The sequence below is a fragment of the Lagopus leucura genome, unplaced genomic scaffold (assembly GCF_019238085.1).
Source record: "Lagopus leucura isolate 7727_CA_CO unplaced genomic scaffold, USGS_WTPT01 153-9_obj-0_obj, whole genome shotgun sequence".
Lineage (NCBI taxonomy): Eukaryota > Metazoa > Chordata > Aves > Galliformes > Phasianidae > Lagopus > Lagopus leucura.
In genome coordinates, this window is record NW_024965534.1 from 25487 (window position 1) to 37556 (window position 12070).

Genomic DNA, 12070 nt, shown 5'->3' on the forward strand with positions numbered 1-12070 from the left:
TCCACCAAGGAGAGCCACAGAGATAAACCAGCAGCACGCCCTGCGTGAGATAAAGCACAGAGCCCTCCTAAGAGCCTTATCCCTGCCAGCACAACCATCCCCACCAAACAGGGACCCTATCTAAGAAGCAGCAGCCCAGCGCGGTGTTAACAGCCCCTCCGGCCCCACGCTTCCCGTGGGGGCACAGCTCTTACTGCCAGACATCTGAGCTCAGCCCACCAGCACCATTTACCCAGATGTGCAGCCCAGTCGGGTCCCTCGGCCAAAACCCAAGGGATGAGTTTAACCACGGCCATCCCTGCACTGAAGGCACCTTCTCTGCTATGAGCATCGGTGCTAAGAGGAGCAGCCCAGGCTTGGAGCTGCTTCCCAGTGATGCAGGAAACACAGCAGCACTGGGAGTCGAGCAGTGCTGTCCCAGTGCCACACTGAGTGCTCGGGATGGAGTGACACACAGCACAGCTCAGGGAACCAGGAGCGACTCTCAATGCATCTCAATGGCATTTCGTGGCTCAGCCTGAGCCAGCACGCTCCCTGCAGGTTTCTGCTGTGCAAAGTGTCAGCAGCAAGATGACAAAACAGCTGCAGGAGACACTGCCACCCCAAAGAGCCCAAAGTCTGCAGGACCACCAGGAGGAGTCTGAAGAGAGATGAAGCGAGCCCTTAGAGCTGCAGGCATCACTGAGCTGCGGTCAGGGAGCGACTGACAGCTTTCAAAACCCAGAAGATATTTAAAGAGGAAAAAGAGTAATTTTCATCACACAGAGGATGGCGAAGCTCTGGCACTGCTGGGATGCTCCATCCCTGGAGATGCTCACAGTCATGGATGGGCCCTGAGCTGCTGGGGGGCACCCAGCCCACGGCAGGGGGTTGGAACTGGGTGGGCTTTAAGGTCCCTTCCAACCCAACCATTCTGCCATCCATTCTATGAAATATTTAAGCTCACAGGTTAGAGCACACCGAAGCCCTGTTTATAGGGCACAGGTGTCTGAAAGGAACTTCTCTCATCCAGCAGCACATTTTCTTGCTTGGTGCCCCTAAGAGCCAAACCCAGAACCCAAGGCTGCAGGATCTGGTGCCGAAGTCCCTGCAGGGCCATCAGGTCGTGTCACCACCCAGCACAACAGCATGCAGAGCCCTCATTCTGCTGCTGCTGCTGCAGCCAAACTCCTGCAAGCTCTCCCCCTGAGAAGGCTGAGGTCCCAAATGAAGCCTCCAAACTCTTCACGCCTCGGTGCGAGGATTCCCTGCAATGACAGGTGAGTAAAAGCAGGACTGAAAACAACGTACCCTACTGACAGCAGCCTGGAGGCTCAGAGGAGGAAAGCAGATGCTGGGGATCACACAGCTGTGCCTCAGCTCAGTCCTCTGTCTGTGACAGATGACATCACAAAGGAGCAGCACCAAAACGCTTCTGGTGCCAGGGGCTGAGCTGCCCTGCGAGCTGTGTGCAGCCCCAGCAAGCAGCCCAGCACCAGCTCACCCTGCCAGCTCTGCACGGATGCGGGGCTGCAGCCCACAGCACAGCTGCTGGGATCACGAGCCTGGGAACTGATGCTTCAATTCACACGGGCTACAAATCCCCAAATAAACCACAGATTGGGGGCTGTTATGGGCCACGCGTTGGGAGGGAAACAGAGGGAGCAGGAATTTCTGCAGTGCTTGGAGAGATGCAGGCTGTGTTTGCACGCTTTGGTGCACATCCCTGGGTGCAGCCGAGCAGCTCCAGCTCTCCCAGCAAGCACAAAGGGGAGCAGCTGCATCCCAGCTCCTGCTCAGCTCCTTCCTTCTCCATTATTTCACCTGCAAGGGTGGCAAACGCCCGTGTTACTTGAAAAGGAAAGCAACAAACACGAGTGTTACCGCTGAAAGGTGATCAAACACAAACAGGATTCTTTTTCTTCTTCATTTGAGTTACTCAATTAAAATGGAGCAGCAGCCCCGTGAAAGAGCATCAGCCTGAAAGGCTCTTCATAATTCATAAGCGGCTCCCTTCTCATCTCCTCCGTGCACTTTGTGCTTCCGAGGAGCTGACAGATGAAGGAATGTGGACAGTGATGCACAAGCACTGCCTAACAGGGAGCGAGATGAGAAATCACAGCAAGGCAGGAGCAAGGAAACTTCCTTCATGTTCAAAGCCAAACTCTTCTCAGAAGAGCAGGAGGGAGCTGCACAAGGGATCATTTCACAGATGCTTTTTGTTCCTTGTTGTTCACCTTTAACCCGTGCTACTGAGTCCTTGGAGGCCTGAAACACCTTTCCTGGGTTACCAAGACCAGGCAATGAATGCTCCACAGCGGCAGCTCTGGAAAGGAGATGCAAAGGGAGGGCCATAGCACTGAGGGCAAATCCTAAGCGATGAGAGGTCACGATTCTTTACGAACAGCATTAAAAAGGAATAGCAAAGTTGGGTCTGGAGACACAAGAACGGTCAGTGCGTATCCCTTACAAACCCAACTGTCCCAGCTCAGAGCACTGCATGCCCTCACCAGCTGGCTCAGGTCGCCAGGGCACGCTTGCTGCAAGAGAAAAGCCAAGGGATGCTCACGTGCTGGCAAGTTCCTCAGCACTGCTGAGAATTAAACTAACAGAATTTGCCATCCCAAATCAGCTTAGGGCCAGCTCAGCAGCTGCCTCCTCACTGGGTGGCCATTAGGAGGGCAGATTATCCGAGCCCACCCTGAGCAGTGAGAGCAGCCGGTCCTGGGGGACAGCAGTGCTTCTGTCTGCCCCAACAGCACAGCCCTGCAAACTGGGACCTGCAGGGAACTGCAAGCAGCGTTTGCATTACAGGAATATTAAGGCTACGCCTTGCATCAATTGCCTCACCCAAATCTACGCACCAACCCACTGCTTTGCTGCCATCCTTCCCACATCTTTCACCCCCTCCTACCTCTCTTCTTCCCCCTGATCCAGCTGACCAAGCAGAATGCAATGCCCTGCAGCCCTTCCTCTGTGCACAGGGTGAGCACAGCGCAGCCAGGTGTTGGAGCTGCACAGCACCGCCATGCAGAGCTCAGGCCGTCCCCAAACCCACTGACTGCAGCCAGCTGAAAGCTCCGATCAGAGGGGCTTACACAGCAGCAAAAAAGGAAGCAACAGGAGTTTTGGAGCCTGCCCTATCTGCTTCGTGAGGTGGAGGAAGGGAAGCCTCTTTAGCAGAGATTTACTGGGCTACCTTTGGATTTCTTCCCTGCCCCCTGCTAGACTATCTCGCCGTCGTGCCTTTCAGAGCTATGAGATGGTCTATGAGCAGATAAACTCTTCCTCCACCAAAATCCTTTCTTGGGAAGCCTTTAAGCAGTTGAACATGTAGAGCGGATCAAAGAGAAGGCAGAAGATCTTATTTAGCAGCTAATTCTCTTTGACTCTTCCCATCCCCGCTCAGCCAAACCTGCTGGAAATCAGAGCATCTCCTGCAGGTTTCAAGGCGGGCTCACAGCCTTCCATCTGAGAACAAGGAACAGGGGCAGCCCCAAATTTCCCCTGCACTGCCCTTCTGAGGCCCTGCTGTGAGCAGAGGTGTGGTTTGGAGGGGCTGCATGTGGCAGATGAGCAAAGGAACCCATGAGCTCACGCATAGGAGGAGATGGTGGCTCAGACATCAGACCAGTGTGTTTTGTCACCAATGCATCATGTGTGTCACCCTGCGCTGTGCCACCGTGTGACAACAATGCTGAGCCCACAACAGCGTGGCCTTAGATTGCTTTCCAGCTATGGGAGAAAAGAAACACCGGGGTGTGCATGGATGGGGAGAGGGAGAACAGGAAAGAGCAGCTCTAGGAGTTAAGACAGTCAGTGGCACGGCAGCGTTCTGCCTCCATCAGCAGTGCCCTTTACATTGGTGGGCAAATCACACCGTGGGGAGGAGGAAAACACTTTTCTGAGAGACTGCACTGCCTGAAGGAAAACATGCATCCAGCCATGCATCCAGCCATCCCATGCATCCAGCCATCCCATGCATCCAGCCATCCCATGCATCCAGCCATCCCATGCATCCAGCCAGCCAGCCATGCATCCAGCCCTTAACTGGAGCATGCTGCTCCATGGCTCACATGGAACAATTGAAATGCAGCTCCCGAGACAGGAAGCCATGTAAGATCCCTGCCACTCTGCAGCCAGTGGCACAAGGAGCCTGGCAGGGCTCATCTGCTCGGCGATGTTTGCAGGACGGTTAGCACAGCCAGTGGTTTCTCACGGTTATCACAATCCTCCTCCTTAATATGAGGTTAGAAGCAAACTGACAGCGTTTATTTCATGCACCAGCAAGCACCACAACACATCACAGGGCACAGAACAGACCACGGCTCACTCCCTTTCCTGCATGTGAGAGGGCACTGAGCAGCCTCACCTCTCCTGGGCAGAGCTGCAGCACAAGCCAGCCCATCCAAGGGGTGGCTGGGTTAAGGTATTCCTGGCCACTGAGCAAACAGCTCTGCTCCCACCTCCACACGAGCTCTCCTGGAGCACCGTCTCCATCTTAGTGCTTTGCAGCACAGCCACGTGCTGTAGGACCCAGCAGAGACGACTGCTAATTTGGTTTCTGTAGTGGCATGCATACAGCAGCATCCATTTGCTGTAGCCACAGGCTGAGAGAGATGTCTGAAGCCTGGTGCAGGATGGAGCACAGCCCTGAGCCATCCAACAGCATGCAGACCATCAGCACCGAGCTCACGTTAAATGTTCTGTATTTAAGTGGGGGAAAAATAGAATCAACGGTAAGAAGGGAAGCCAGGATTCCCCGCGGCGCTCAGCCACCTCCCTTCCTTTCTCCTCTGCTGCAATGCACAGAGCCCTCTGGGACACAGGCTGCCTTTGGAAGAGCTCCACGCTGCACTGTGCAGGAGCTGCTCGCACCAGCTGGCCTCAGAGCCAGCAGGGAGCATCCTGCACAGCAGCTCCCTGCCCCACTGCATGCTGAGCTGACGGCGCCGCTGCCTTCGGTGCTGGGCTGCAGCAATGCCGACGCTGAGCGCAGGGGAGCGGTGCACAGCCAGAAGCCCCATGGCTTAAGGAGACAGGACTGTGCTCACCTGTCGGTGTGTTTGGAGCTCTGGCTACACGTGGATGCCTCCTACCCCAGCCACAACACAGCCCAGCAACACGAGCCGTGTGGCATCAGTGCCACGGATCGTGCATCATCTCAGCCTGGAGATGCAAAGGGAAGCAGGGGAGCAGCACCAGCTGCACCCAACCCCTTCCTGCAGCCCTGCTGCTGTGGCACAAGGAACGCGTTTGTCGCTCACTTTGATCTCAGCCCCTTCTCTTTGATTTCACAGCGCTGACAGAACAGCCTATGCAGGAGCTCTCTGAATAATCAAGCTGCCACAGTAATGAAGACATTAAATACAAAAGATGCTCTGTGACACAGCTCCAGCCTATCAGTGTGAACGATCCTCGTCAGAGCAGACAGGACAGAAGCAGGAAGGTGCTGTGGACGCACACTGTAGATTTTCTGAGGGCAAAAGAAACATTCAAACAATCTTGGGCTGGGTCTCCGTTTCTGAAGTTATTCTGAGCTATTTCAACACATGGCTAGAAATTAAAACGATGACAGCAGCACCATCTGCTCCAGCTACTGCCACGGCACCATGGCTGGCATCGCTCTGCAGTGACAGAAAGCCCATCCTAGGGAAGAAGCCGAGGAGAGCCTTCCTGGGAGCACAGCCATACAGCAGCAGGGCTGCAAGGGTTCACGATGCAGATGTGGCTTCCAGCAGAGAGGTTCCTGCTACAGCTCCAGGGGCAAAAATGAGGCTGGGAGGGCGTCAGGGCTGTTTGGTTATGGCACGGTGAGGAGCCCGGGGCAAGCAAGCAGCTGACACATGCGGGAACACCCAAAAAACCACAGGTTTCCTTGGCTGTGGTCTCCACATGCGCCTGTGCCTCACAACCCCACTCCACTGCCAGCCACCCGACATCCAAACCTTTGGCCCCATAACGTCCAGTTCCAGCATCCCAAAGAGAACTGCACCAGGGCAGCCCCTTTAAATAAAAGGGAAACCAAATCACGCAGCCTTCACACATTGCTGTCTTACCCTGGAAAGAAAGAAACTCAACAGCCCTCAGCCTTCGCAGGCTCTCCAAGGACTCATCCCCAGCCCAAAAACCACAGTCAGGCAGCAACCTGCCTTGCCTCCATTCTACCTTTATCATAATTGTGACACAATTATTTCCCTTCCCAGCCCAAAGGATGAGCAAGTTGAAGGATCAGAATCCTTTACATCCTCACTGCCGTGAGCTGGAGGCCCACTGTGTGCCCACCTCCCTTTCCACAGGGATGAACTGTCAGCATTGTCCACACTTAAGGCTGCCCCAAGCTGAGGAATTTGGGCTCAATCTCCCCCAGCACGTCTGTTAAAAATAAATGAGGTGCAATCAATCTGCTCCGGGGTTTTATCCCCTTTCAGCTCTAAATGCAGCACTGCTGTCACACGTATGATATGTGTGAAGGACAGCCTGCTTCAGAGCCTCACTTCTTGCCTAAAATAATATTGCTCCTGGTCTCTGGTTACAAGGGATCCATTCATGCTCTGTAAGGTCACAGCCTGACTCTAATCACCAACACAAAGGCTGGAAGGAACGAGGCTGCCCGAATTGCAGCCCTGCTGCTTCCTATTGCAGCACATTGAGCACAGAGCATCAGAAAGGCTCTGGCCACACCTAGAGCCACCAGCAGCTTTGTCAGCCTCACCAAGGCAGGGAGCAGCTGCTGGAAGATGCTGGTGCTGCTCTCGTGCTCAGACCAAGGCAAAGCCGCTGCAACCCCACAGCCTTCCCCATCTATCACACCCAGGCTGCTCCAGTGAGGGCAGGCAAGGCAATTTTTAACCAAGCACCAACACTGCTACAGCCACAGCCCCAAATATTCCCACTAAGAACCTCAAACAAGCACCGAGGGGCTCCTGGATGCTGATAGAGCACACAGACCCAGGGAGTCAAACCCCTCCATGAGCAAGAATAACTGAGGAAATGTGTTCCGGAGCCAAGCAGGGACCTCAGACAACCATGACAATAAACCCTATTATTAGGCACAATAAAAGCACTGACATATTTGGGAGATTAAGCATTAAGAAGTGGCTTTCACATTACACAGTATTCGTAACTCCCTTCCTCTCGTAGCCCGGAGGGAAGGGAGGAGGTAATTCAGCTAGCATGGAATGAGGAAAAAGGCAAAATGCATGCAAAGCAGGCTGCAAAGCCTTCAGCCAGCAAGGGTGCACTGACAACAGCTTGACAGCAGTGCAGATGCAGCTCCTGCACTGCAGAGCATGGGCTGGGTCTGTCCATGAGGTCTGAAACAGGACAGGAACAGGGAAGATGGCTGGGGAAGAAGGCAAAGGGACAGCATGCATGTATGTCACTGGAGGGTTCACGTGATCCCCAGCAGCAGCATTTACCACTTCCATGTGCCCACCAGGCTTCCCATTGCCATGCCATACAAAACCAAGGGAAAGCATGGAGTCCTCTGCCTAATTTGGAGATATCTGCCCGTTGGTAAAAGCCACTGCTGCAAACCCCTGCATGCAGCACCTTCTGTCATGCAGCAGGTGAAAGCCACGTCAAGAGGTAACTTCACAGCACCCAACTCACTGGGGTAAAGCCTGCCCCTGAATTCCAAGTCAGGATGAGCAGAAAGTGAACCACAAAAGGCAGTTCTGCCTTTGGATAAATCCCAGCCCTGGGCTCACTCACAGTGTGACACAGCTGTGCAATCCAGCTCCATCACAGCCCTCAACCCACAAAGGTAACCACGGCCCAGCAGCGCTCATCCCATCGTGTGCAGGATTTGCAGAGGAAGGGTAATGAAACACTCAGCACTTTGCATTGAGTCAGCACTGAGAACGGAACCTGAGCCCGACCTGCAGCTCTGCATCGTTTTCTTGGCTTCTGACCACCCCACAGTGAGGTCAGTTTGCAGAGAAAAGGTGTGTTTTTACAGCAAAGGCTCCTCCTGCCAGCTGCAATGAAACACAGCCCTGAGCTGCAGGGGATGCAAAGCTACAGATGGAGCTCTGGGCAGCTTTCCCTGCTGGGATACCTGTGCTGCTGGAGAGCCCCTTCCTGCACCCTCCTCCCCCCAGATCACTCTGACTTCATGCTAACTGCACCGTGCACAACTCGCCTTCAGTTCTGCAAACCAGCACAGGGCCATTCTGCCATCAGAAGCTCAGCACAGCCATACAGATGTGCTGCCCATCACCTCAAGGCCTCCAGGGGCCCCCATACACACAGCTATTGCATCTCCGGGCAATGGGGATCAAGGGAGAGGCGAGGAGGTTCATCCCTCCTCAGCCCCCAGCTGACTTCATTTCACCTCCCTGGCCCTCTTCTCACCCCCGACTCCACATCCATCTCATCGCATCCCTGCTGAGAGCTCACGCTGTCCCAGTGCTCAGCACCCCCACTGAACCACATCACAGCAGGTGAGGAATCTCTTCCCCATTGCTTTGCTCGCTGCCTGACATTTCCACTTGGCCAGATGTGCTCAGCTGACAACGTACACAGCTGGCCAGATGTGTTCTGCACCAGGGAGTTCTCAGGAAGGAGCATTCGAGAGAAAGAAGGAGCAGAGCTGCTTGTGGACCACAGAGCTGACACACCTTCACAGCAGAGCCGTGCCAGTGCAGCCAGGATCTCAGCCAAGCTCGGATCAGACACAAGGAGAAATGCAGGAAAGAACTTCACCGCCCTGAACACCCCCAACTTCTCCGTTCTCAGCTTCAGAAGTGCATCCCCAGCGCTTCTTTGCAATGAAGACAGTGCCATGCAAACAGACCTCCAGGCCAGCATGAACACACACAGTGCTGAGCTGGACCCCGATTCGAGGCTCACAGAAGAGGCTTCCTTAGATCTGAGCAGCTCGAGGAATTTCACTTTGCAGCTGGTGACTTCAGCAGTGATGAAATCCATCCGAAATTCCAGCAGGTGCTTCCAGGTATCCAGCCCAGGCCAGGAGCCGCTGGGAGCCACGCAGCAAAGGGCTCCCCAGCACCGAGCAGAGCTTCAAGGCACACACACCACCCAAAGACACGAACACGGGTGGTTTTGTCACCCTCTGCTAAATGCTGAGGCTCTTCCATGAACAGCAGAGCTCGCTGCAGAACCTCACCTGCCCCTTCAGAGCACAGCTCTGGCTACAGGCCCACCAGCACAGCACCCACAGCAGCCCAGTGGGCGGCTCTCAGTCTCATTCGACTTGCAAAGGAAATCCACTCGAGCCCCAAGGCACAAACATCTCTTCCAACCTCCAGGATGTTTTCTGCAGGCACTTGCAGCCAGAAGCAGCTCACAACCAGCAGATCTCAGAGCGAAACAAAGCTCCAGCTCGCACATGGAGGCCCCTCCTGCCACATTCCATCCCTCAAGATCCCTCTGCTCATCTCGAAAAGGAGCACACGAGGTTTCCTGAAGGGCCACGGTGCTCCAACCACCAAACCCCAAGGATGGAGGGCTGCACAGAACAGACAGCAAGGGGCGGCAGCGCAGGTCAGTGAGGCACAGCAGGCTGCCTGCCACGGATCCCAGAGCTCCATGCAGCACCGCTGGCAGATGAACGGGGACATCCCTGCATTGCTCTGCGTGGATTAGCAATCCAGCTCCTGTGACTGCTGCAGTTTCCTCCCTTTCTTTTCTGTCTCCACGGGCAGGGAGGGCCCTGCCAGCAACCTACATGTTGGTGCTGCAGGGCTGTGCCTGCAAACAGACAGAGCCAGCATGCCTTGAGCCCAAACACCACGGTTAACCTGGGGGGGGGAGGAGGGACTGCTGGAGGGGCAGAAAAACCTAGAAAGCCACGTAGATGGCATTGCAATGCAATGAAGAGATCCATTGGGAGCTGCTGCCTTTCTCCCAGGACATCAGCAGTGCTTCTGGCAGCAGGGAAGGTGCTGAGCCCAGCGCTCCCATCCACCTGGCTGAGGAGCAGGCACACAAGGCAAAGCAAACTGGGAAATACTGGGCAAAGCAAACTGGGAAATACTGGGAGCTGGGCAGCAGCCAGCGCCCTGATTCTTTCTCGACCAATTCATCAAGTGTCAGAGTGCTGTTAGGTTGCTACAGAGAAATTAGCAGCCCTCCCAACAGCCAAGCCTCAGTGGCGCAGAGGGTTGGCAGAATACCTTCGTTCTGCTCAGCACAAACCCAAAGCTTTCCTCAAGCTTCACAATAGCAATCCTATTGGGAAACAAGGGAACAGCCATCCCGGGCACCTCCCTGCAGACGCTGCTCCCTGATCCAATTCTCAGCACACTGCAAAGCCAAAGGGATGCATATGGAAGGCTGAACACTGCATGAGGGTCTCTAGCAGTGATGCCAGGCACACACCCTGGTGCAGCTGGAAGCATTGGGGCAGTTTGGAACCCCTGTGCTGATGGGCACAGGCTGCCACAAGAAATGGCAGAGGTTCCATCTCCAAAGCATTTGAAACGTGGCTTTCTGCTCTTGTTCCTGGCTGGCCAAATCCCAAACGGGAGAGGATGAGGATGCAACAGGCATGGTGGAATAGAGGGTGCTCTGAAAGGAGGCAGAGGAGCACCAGAGGACACCCACCTTACAGCTGCATCAGGTGTCCCTAAGTGCATCCAGCATCAGCATGGAAAAGGCAGCATTTTCATCCTGGGAGGAGCGCTCTCCTGGACAACAGAGCACAGACCTGCTGCCCCGTGGGTTTCAGGAAGGAAAATAAGGAAAGCTGCAGCACTGCTGCTCAGGACAGCAAGAAATCCATTCGCTCGTCCCACCTGGGTGCTGCTGGAACCGTGGTTTGTTCAGCACAGAGGGCACAGAACGGAGCAACAAGGCTGCCCGGGTCCACAGGAGGAAACAAGGCAGGGGAGGAAGCCTAAATTAGCACCGTAATTACTTCAAGCAGTGCTTTAAAAGGGTGAGCAACGAGGGAGGGAGAGACAAAAGCCCACACTATTGCCTCGTGTGTTCAGAGCCAAGCCCATACTCCAGGCTCGCAGCTCCAACGCTGCATTTGTCACCTGCAGCCCCTCCTGGGGAGCTCCAGAGGGGCACACGCGAGTCCTGCCGCCTCTGCCTTCATCCCAGCTAATCCCAGCTGATGAAGAAGAACAAAAGTCCCCATCTGATCCGCAGTGCCACCTGCCCTCCTGGCACAGCTCCCCCCGCTCAGCCCACCTCCCACCTTTGCATGGGATGGCACTTCTGCAACGACTGCACCTTGCAGCTGCTGCTGAGCAGCGACAGCAGGGCTGGACCAGCAGCTCTCAGGGAGGAGCAGCCTTCATTTCCAGGCTTCCTAGCGCAGCAAGCACGCCCTGCACTTTCACTCATTAACACAGGCAGGTCTGATTTAGCCCAGGTTTCCCAGGGCTCAACGCCTGCTCGCTCTGCTGCACGAAACCACGACAGTCCTACAGCACTGGAGGTCTCTCGTTCTAAGCTCTGCTTTCGAGACCGATCCGCCCTAAAATCCGATCCTGCAGCACTCGGGCCTGATGGAGGACAGCCCCAAAGCACCAACCTGGGGCTCTGAAAGCAAACCCCACCTGCATCTCCATCCCAGAGCCTTCACCTCCAAAGGCACGCAGAAGGAAGCAGCCAAGCATCCTTTGCACGCCATCAGAGCCACGAGAAAAGCCAATGCTTTCACCAGGTGTGAATTACCTCCCCGGGAACCTGCAGCTGGATCAGCCCACAGCTCGCTTTGCTCCCCGGCATAAAGCAGAAGCATCTCAAGAACCGAAGGGATGAACAAAGCGTAACTGGGTTGGGTTATTTCTCGTCCCTAAAGGAAATGCATTTTCATGCTGCTCTCCTTCGGGAAGGTGGGAGCGGTTCTGATGGAGCATAAAGGGAAAAAAAAAAATCGAACAGCAAAAGGGAAACGCCTTCAGCATTCCGAATGGGGTTAAAAAAAAAGGAAAAAGAAAAAAAAAACGGGGGGGGGGGGGGGGAAAAGCCTTCGGTGGGTATCAGAGGATATCCACGGGTGGGCATCCATAGGATGGATGTGGGCGGGGATGGGGCGCCGGACCCCCACCCGGATTACCCAAAATGGGTCCATTTTTCGTTTTTTTTGTTTTTTTTTTTCTTTTTCCCC

The 12070-nt window shown here is 54.8% G+C and overlaps 1 protein-coding gene across 22 annotated transcripts in view; it reads right to left on the minus strand.

Moving 5' to 3' along the window:
• Positions 1-12070, minus strand: part of MAPT (microtubule associated protein tau) — a 36623-nt gene that overhangs the window by 23955 nt on the left and 598 nt on the right. Inside the window, exon 1 of one of the 22 annotated variants that reach the window (XM_042892644.1) lies at positions 11635-11823. The exons of the other annotated variants lie outside the window; for them this stretch is intronic. The gene's annotated coding sequence lies outside the window, so the exon portion shown is untranslated. Of the gene's footprint in view, positions 1-11634; positions 11824-12070 lie in introns of those variants that run through there. 22 annotated transcript variants of the gene reach the window in all.